This window comes from Neovison vison, chromosome 11, assembly GCF_020171115.1.
Source record: "Neovison vison isolate M4711 chromosome 11, ASM_NN_V1, whole genome shotgun sequence".
Classification (NCBI taxonomy): domain Eukaryota; kingdom Metazoa; phylum Chordata; class Mammalia; order Carnivora; family Mustelidae; genus Neogale; species Neogale vison.
The window spans coordinates 132,966,546-132,974,288 of record NC_058101.1 but is presented as its reverse complement, the minus strand read 5'-3'; the positions used below and the strand labels follow the sequence as shown (position 1 = coordinate 132,974,288).

The window sequence follows — 7,743 nt, the reverse complement described above, 5'->3', positions numbered from 1 at the left end:
ATTGGCTGATCCAATGCTGCAAGTCTCAAATTTTTTGGCTTCAAGACCACTTTATACTCAAACATTTTTGAGGACCTCCACAAACTTTTCTTTATGATGGATATGTCTATCCATATTATCCATAATATAAATTAAAACAGAAAAAAAATTATTTATCTCCTAAAAATAGCAATAAGCCCATTATAGGTTAACAGATAAAATTTTTATAAAAAATAATTATAATGTCCAAACCAAAATTTTATTGAGGAATGGTATTACTTCACAGGTTTGCAAATCTCTTTAATGCCTGGCTTAAGAAGACAGCTGAATTTTCAGATCTGCTTCTGTATTTAAACTGTTGTGACATCTAGTCACTGGAGAACTTCACTGTACTTTTATAAAAGATATGAAGGTGAGTCGCCAAACTGTGGAAAGAACCAAGATGCCCTTCAACGGATGAATGGATAAGGAAGATGTGGTCCATATACACTGTGGAGTATTATGCCTCCATCAGAAAGGATGAATACCCAACTTTTCTATCAACATGGATGGGACTGAAAGAGATTATACTGAGTGAAATAAGTCAAGCATAGAGTTAATTATATAGTTTCACTTATTTGTGGAGCATAGGAAATAACATGGAAGACATGGGGAGATGGTGAGGAGAAGGGAGTTGGGGAAATAGTAACCACGAGAGACTCTGGACTCTGAAAAACAATCTTAAGGTTTTGGAGAGACTGGGGGTGGTAGGCTGGGTGAGCCTGGTGGTGGGTATTATGGAGGGCACATATTGCATGGAGCACTGGGTGTGGTACATAAACAATGAATTCTAGAACACTGAAAAGAAATTTAAAAAATAAATAAAAATTTTGAAAAGGTATGAAGGTGAAAATGGCAAATAACATATTAACATTATTATAAAAACTGTTTTGGGGTGCCTGGGTGGCTCAGTCAGTGAAGCGTCTGCCTTCAGCTCAGGTTATGATCCCAGAGTCCTGGGATGAGCCTCACATTGGGCTCCCTCCTCAGTGGGGAGCCTGATTCTCCCTCTCCCTCTGCCCCCCCTGCTTGTGGTTTCTCTCTCTCTGCCAAATAAATAAATAAAATCTTTAGAAAAAACCAACCAACCAACTAACCAAACAAACAACTGCTTTGACTTTAAATATCCCCCAAAATGTCTTAGGGACTCCTGGGACTGCACTTTGAGTACTGCTGTTCTGGAGAAGCACACATTGGGTCTTAACATCTTTTATCTATCTACAATGAGAAGGTTGAGGTAAAAGTTATCTCCATCTTTTCTGTACTCTCTATACATTTCACTGGCACCATAATGTGTAACTCTTTCTATAGAACAGATCTCTTGGGTCCCTTTACAGATGTTCAGTTAATAAAATTCCCAAAGGATCTCATGATTAAGACAACCTGAAGTGGGCAATTGTTCTGCTATATGTGATTAAGAAAATATTTTAAATGTGGGGACTTCCATGTTGTGAAATTGTAAAATGAAGTGTTTGGACTAAATACTCTTGATTTTCCTTTAAAGGATTAACTTTCTGATTCCATCATTTTGTCTCTACATGATAAATAACTTCCACAAAAGCAAATGTTACTGTAAAAAGCATTGACAGAGTGTTCACTTCGGCAGCACATATACTAAAATTGGAAAGATACAGAGAAGATTAGCATGGCCCCTGCACGAGGATGACATGCAAATTCATGAAGCATTCCATATTTAAAAAAAAATTTGAAAGAACTATTTAATCTTAGGTAATTTAAATTATTCTTACTATACTTGGTATGGTAGTCTCATTTCATTTTTCATACTTTGCTTTTTACTGAATTGTAAAAGCCATATTTTTGAAGAACCACTGACAAAGAATAATCTGTACAGAGAATAATCTTTTTGAGGATAATTTAATTCTATCCATCTATCACTCTATCTATATTAAATATAGGTTTAATCCATTCTGCTCTAAAATTTCAAGTATTAAAAACACACAAAAAGTAAAAGCAAATGTATTTTTCTCCATTAACTTTCCATTTTCCATAACTAGTCAGTGCTTAATTTTCTGTGTGTTCTTAGAGCAATTATTAATGAATGGAGTGCTCATACATATAAACACATATCTTCCCCCCCACCCCCTGCCACCACTAATCTATACTTTTACCTACTCTCCCAATTTAATCTCTTTCCTTGAGTACTTCCTATGTGAAAAGATTTCTGGTTGCTGATGATACAATTATAAGTAAGAATTATTTTACTTTTATTCTTATAATACTAAATTTCACAGACAACTGGAGGTGAGATGGGTACATAAGAAAGAGAAAACTTCTAGACTGGTACTCTGAGGGCCTTAGTGAACTTGCTTTTCATGGAAACAATTAAAAAGATGGAAAAATGACAAAACAACTAAAATCAACCATTTCATAAGTTTGACAATTATCCAAGCTATAGAACAAACTCCAAATCATTTATCCATGAGAAACTACTGAACTTTTGGAAGACAGCAGGACTTACAGTGTTTTGACATTTAGTTATTCCCATCACCCACCCATCCCTAGTTCAGTGGTGTGGAATCTTATGAGAAGCCAGCAGTCTTGCATCCAAAGATAAGGAATGATCTCTTTTAGAGTTATGTTAAAAACCCCATCCCCAGGACACAGTCAATATTTTGTCTGTACAGGCAGCTTCTTGAAAAATATCCATTCCTGAGGTGTTGTGGCTATTAGATTTGACTCAGCTCAGTACAGTGCAAAAAGTTCTGTCCCTAGAGCATAGCAGTCTGAAAGTAATAGTAGTCTATCGCCAACATAAAAGCTGCCTGGCAGCTTTATTTTGGTTGGGAAAACAAGAACTTGGTTACAACTTTAAAGGCAAGTCCTAGAGAACTAAATGACCCTTAGGAACTTTGAAAAGCTTCAGCATATTCCTGGGATCAAGAAAGCTACTCTCATACAGGACTTTCTGTATGCCTAAAAAAGACCTGGAAGAGGAAAGTGTCCCAGTCACTCACCTCTCTATACTCAAGGTTCCGTGTAAGTAGGAAGTGAAATTATAAACTGCTTAAAATTTGAAAGCATGCCTTTTCACACAAATTTCCTTGGCAAAGAGAAGTAGACATCTAGGCAAGCATTTAAGGAATTTTAGCTTATCATCGGTTGACTACTAAATTATACTGATCATGGGCTGACCCCTAGGATGCAAGCTTAAAAATAAAAATAAGAACTTAATAAATGAGAGTTGGGAACTCAGTGGCTACACACTGCAAGGAAAAGAGAAACTACAGAATTAGCCAGGAAAAGTCCTTTGAAAAAATTAGAAACAACAAGAAAGACAATAACAGCAGTAACACAACACAAACAAAACTTGGGGGTGGGGAAGGAAATCTGTTATCACAGTTGTTACAGTGTAATATCTACAATGACCAGTTTTCAACCAAAAATTATAAGATAAAAAAGCAAGTTACATACATAGGAAAAAAGGTAGCCTACAGAAAATGTTATTGAGGAGACCCCGATGTTGTATTCAATAGACAAGGACTTAAAAGCAGCTGTTTTAAATATGTTCAAGGAACTAAAGGACACCATGACTAAAGAGTTAAAGAAAAGTATAACAATTATGTCTGACCAAATGACAATATTAACAAAGAGATAGAAATAATACAAAAGGAATAAAATACAAACTCTAGAGGTGAGAGTACAATAATTAAAATTTAAAATTCACTAGAGGACATTAACAGCAGATGTGATCAGGCAGAAAATAATTATTAGACTTAAAATATGTCCATAGAGATTTTCCAGTCTGAGGAACAGAAAAAAAATGAGGAAAAATAAAGAGAACGTTAGAGATTATGAAATACCAACAAATATACCAACATACACATGATGGGGAGTTCCAGAAAGAGAGGAGTAAAAGAGTCATGGAAATTATTTGAAGAAATAATGGTCCCCAAAATTCCCAAATGGAATGAAAGACATTAACCAGGATATTCAAGAAACTGAACAAATTTCAAGTAAACTCAAAGAGATCCACACTTATCCATGTCATTATCAAAGTGGCAAAAGTCAAGGAAAAGAAAATCTTGAAAACTTCAAAGGAAAAGTAATATATCACATATGAAGAATCTTCAGTGAGATCGACAGGTGACTTCTCATGGAGGCTGTAAGGTAGAGGGATGACAACTTTAAAGTAGTAAAATGAAAAAACATACTAACCAAGAACTCTATATTAAACAAAACTCTCCTTCAAAAAAAAGGAAAAATTAAGACATTCCAAGATAAATAAAAACTGAGAAAACTCATTGCTAGAACACCTACCCTATAATAAATACCAAAGGGAGTCCTTTGGGCTGAAATAAAGGCACATTAAATGATAACTTGAATCCACATGAAGAAATGAAAGTCACTGGTAAAGATAACTACGCAGATAAATACAAAAGACAGTATCAATGTATTTTTGCTTGTAATTCTTCTCTGTTATTTAAAAGATAATTCATAAAGTAATAATTATAAAACTATGTTAGTGGCTTATAGTCTATGAGAATATAATAGTACAAAGTCTAAATGTGCAGACAGAGGTATATTGGAGAAAAGTTTTCATATAATAATATTAACCTGAGATAGATGATTTTATATAAGATGTTAATGGTAATATATTCACTAAGAAAATAAGATAGGGATCCGTCATGTATTTGATGTCAGCCATATTTTTGAAAAGCCATCCGTCATATAAAAGACAGAACACATTCTAGATTACAGAAAAAGGACTGGATATTTGAAGTTACAGGAAAGCAGTTTTAACTGCATTATTTAAAAAAAAAAACTTAATTACTGGAATTGCTTGTTAATGAAATGGGATGACTAAGAAAAAAAAAAAAAAGAGATTTTGGCATCAGCAAAAATTTAGTTTTGAGAAAGGCTGGATGATTTAGTATGGTAGAAAGAAAACCACAGGCCCAAAAGGGAGTTACTTAGGCCAGGCCATGCCACCAAACCCATGCTTAATGCCTAACCTAACTGTACTTTCAACCTCCCCCAGAAAGGAAGTCTTAACTGCTCTCTCAAGCATTATCTGGTCAGCACCAATGAGGCAGTTCATCACAAAGCCCCCTCCACCTTTTAAAGGAAGATGAAGTAAACCACCTAATGAGACTCTTTTATGCACAAAGAAAGGTGACCTCACCCAAAATAATCCTTATTCTCTGTTTATGACTTCCTAGCCCTGCCTTTAAAAACACTTCCTTTTCTGTAGCCTTTTGGAGCTTCCCTTCCTTTCCCACATGGAATACTGTAATTTATAAGTTGATTAATAAAGCCAATTAGACCTTTAAAATTCACTTGGATGAATTTTTGTTACTTAAGTATTATTTCGATTTGGAAATGAAAGTTCTATTGTCAGTTTTTTTTATTCTCAAGGTTTTATGAAAATTAAAGAGAATACCTTTCAGTAGAACTTCATTCAGACAGTTTTGACATTTGGAATAAAATAGAAAAAAAGTCACAAATATTAAAACCATGTTTACTTACCTTTCTTCTTAAATTTTTAAATTAAATTAAATTAAATTTAAAAATTAATAAATTAAATTAAATTAACATACAGTGTATTAGTAGTTTTAAAGGCCTAATTTAGTGATTCATCAGTTGCATACAACACCCAGTGCTCATTTCTTCAGGTGTCCTTCTTAATGCTCAAGACCCAATTACCCCATCCCCCATCCACCTCCCCTCCAGCAACCCTCAGTTTGTTTCCTAGAGTTTAGAGTCTCTTATGGTTGGTCTTCCTCTCCATTTTCATCTTACTTTATTTTTCCTCCCCTTCCCCTATTTCATCCATTTCTTAAATTCCATATACAGGTGAAATCATATGGGTATTTCTTGTTCTCTGACTGACTTATTCTGCTCAGCAGAATACCCTCTAGTTCCATCCACAGTGTTACAAATGGCCAAGATTTTATTCTTTTTTGATGGTTGAATAATAGTCCATTCTTTATCCATTCATCTGTCGATGGACATCTGGGTGATTTCCATATTTTGGCTGTTGTTGACATTGTTGCTATAAACATTGGGGAGCAGGTATCGCTTATCTTTCTTTAACATTTGGAATATAAATTTGCTCTAGGCACCTTAGCCTTTACACAAAATTTAACTTAATTTAATTTAATTGCATTATCACCCCCTGTTCATGTTAATCTGCAGTAACGGATATAAAACAACTACTCAGGTATCATTTTAGGCTTCCTTGAATGCAATGTTAGGGAATCCCTATAGCTTTATCCTATTTTGGTTCTTTTGTTTTCTGGATTTTAGGCATTTTTTCTTATTTTACTACCTATTTTGATGGAACATTTCCTCTTGAACTTCCTGAGAAAGCCTGAATAACTGTTTTTGCTGTTGCTGAGATTTTCCATGTTTGAAAATGTCTTTGTTCTTTATTATTTCAAATTAATAATTTGATACAAAAAACAAATTAATAATATTGCTTATTGTAAAATTATTATAACTCTGTAGTATAGAATTCTAATTAGGAAATAATTTTAGTTCTATATAGTACAGAGTTCTAATTTGGAAATAATTTTTCCTTAAATTTTGAAGATATCTTTCAATTGTCTCCTAGCTTTTGTTTCTGTTCTTAACAAGTCTAATGCTACTATTAGTTTTAATTTTATTCTAAAACCTAAATTTTCCTTTTCGAAGATATTCACTATGATGCCTATTGGTTTGGTTCTCATTTCATCCATTTGCTGGACCATTAATGGATCAAATTGAAGTAATTCTGAAATTGTTTCTCGCATTATTTCATTATTGATTTCTTCTCTATTTTTGCTGTTACCTTATTTTGAACCTGTTGTGATATATTTTTGGTACCACCTTCTATTTTGTAAAAGCACTCTCATTACTTTCTTGTCTTTTTAAAATACATTTCTGAGTGACTTCCTCAATTTTCTTTTCCAAGGTTTTTGTTGAATTTTTAATATTTTCTTTTTGGCTACCAAATTTTTAAAAAATATTTTATTTATTTGACAGAGAGAAATCACAACTAGGCAGAGAGGCAAACAGAGAGAGAGAGCAGGAAGCATGCTCCCTGCGGAGCAGAGAGCCTGATGCGGGGCTCGATCCCAGGACTCTGGGATCATGACCTGAGCCAAAGGCAGAGGCTTTAACCCACTGAGCCACCCAGGCGCCCCTTGGCTACCAAATTTTTAATATCTAGCACTATTTTCTTATTCTCTGAGTGCTTATTTTATTTATTTTTGGGGGTTAAAATCACATCTCTTTCTTCTTTAGTGGTTAAAATAACTTTTCTTATCTCCTTGAAGATAATTCATATTCATATAATACACATTTGAAATTTTTCTCTTCCTCTCTAATTCCTGTTTTTTCCAATTGCTTATTTTCATCTTGTTCCCTATATTTCATGTGATAGGTTTTCTTCAAGTATCTGGCAATATTTAATTTTTTGTTTATATTTAAGAGTGGGAAAATTAAAAGCTGATTGGAAGCACTGTGTGTATAATGTGTTTTTGTCAAAAGGTAATTAGGCTGGATAATTCATTGACTATCCTCCAATGTCATTATATTTAAATGCTGCTATCCTGGTCTGGTCAGATTCTTATCTCTGATTTGCTATGAGAGCTGGAACAAGTCTGGTTGTCAGAGTTCTGGGTATCTAGTGTGATAATAAGCCTGGAAGCGCCCTATGTTCCCTTGGTAACCTTTCTGTATTTTTGTGCTCAACAATGGCTGATAGCTTGTGGTGCTGGGATA

At 34.0% G+C, this 7,743-nt stretch overlaps 1 non-coding gene across 1 annotated transcript; it reads left to right on the top strand.

Annotated features, from left to right (window-relative positions):
• The first annotated feature begins 1,608 nt into the window (after positions 1-1,608).
• On the top strand, positions 1,609-1,715 carry LOC122890683. The gene has a single exon (XR_006381133.1). It is a non-coding gene; the product is annotated as a U6 spliceosomal RNA (small nuclear RNA).
• The last annotated feature ends 6,028 nt before the right edge of the window (positions 1,716-7,743 follow it).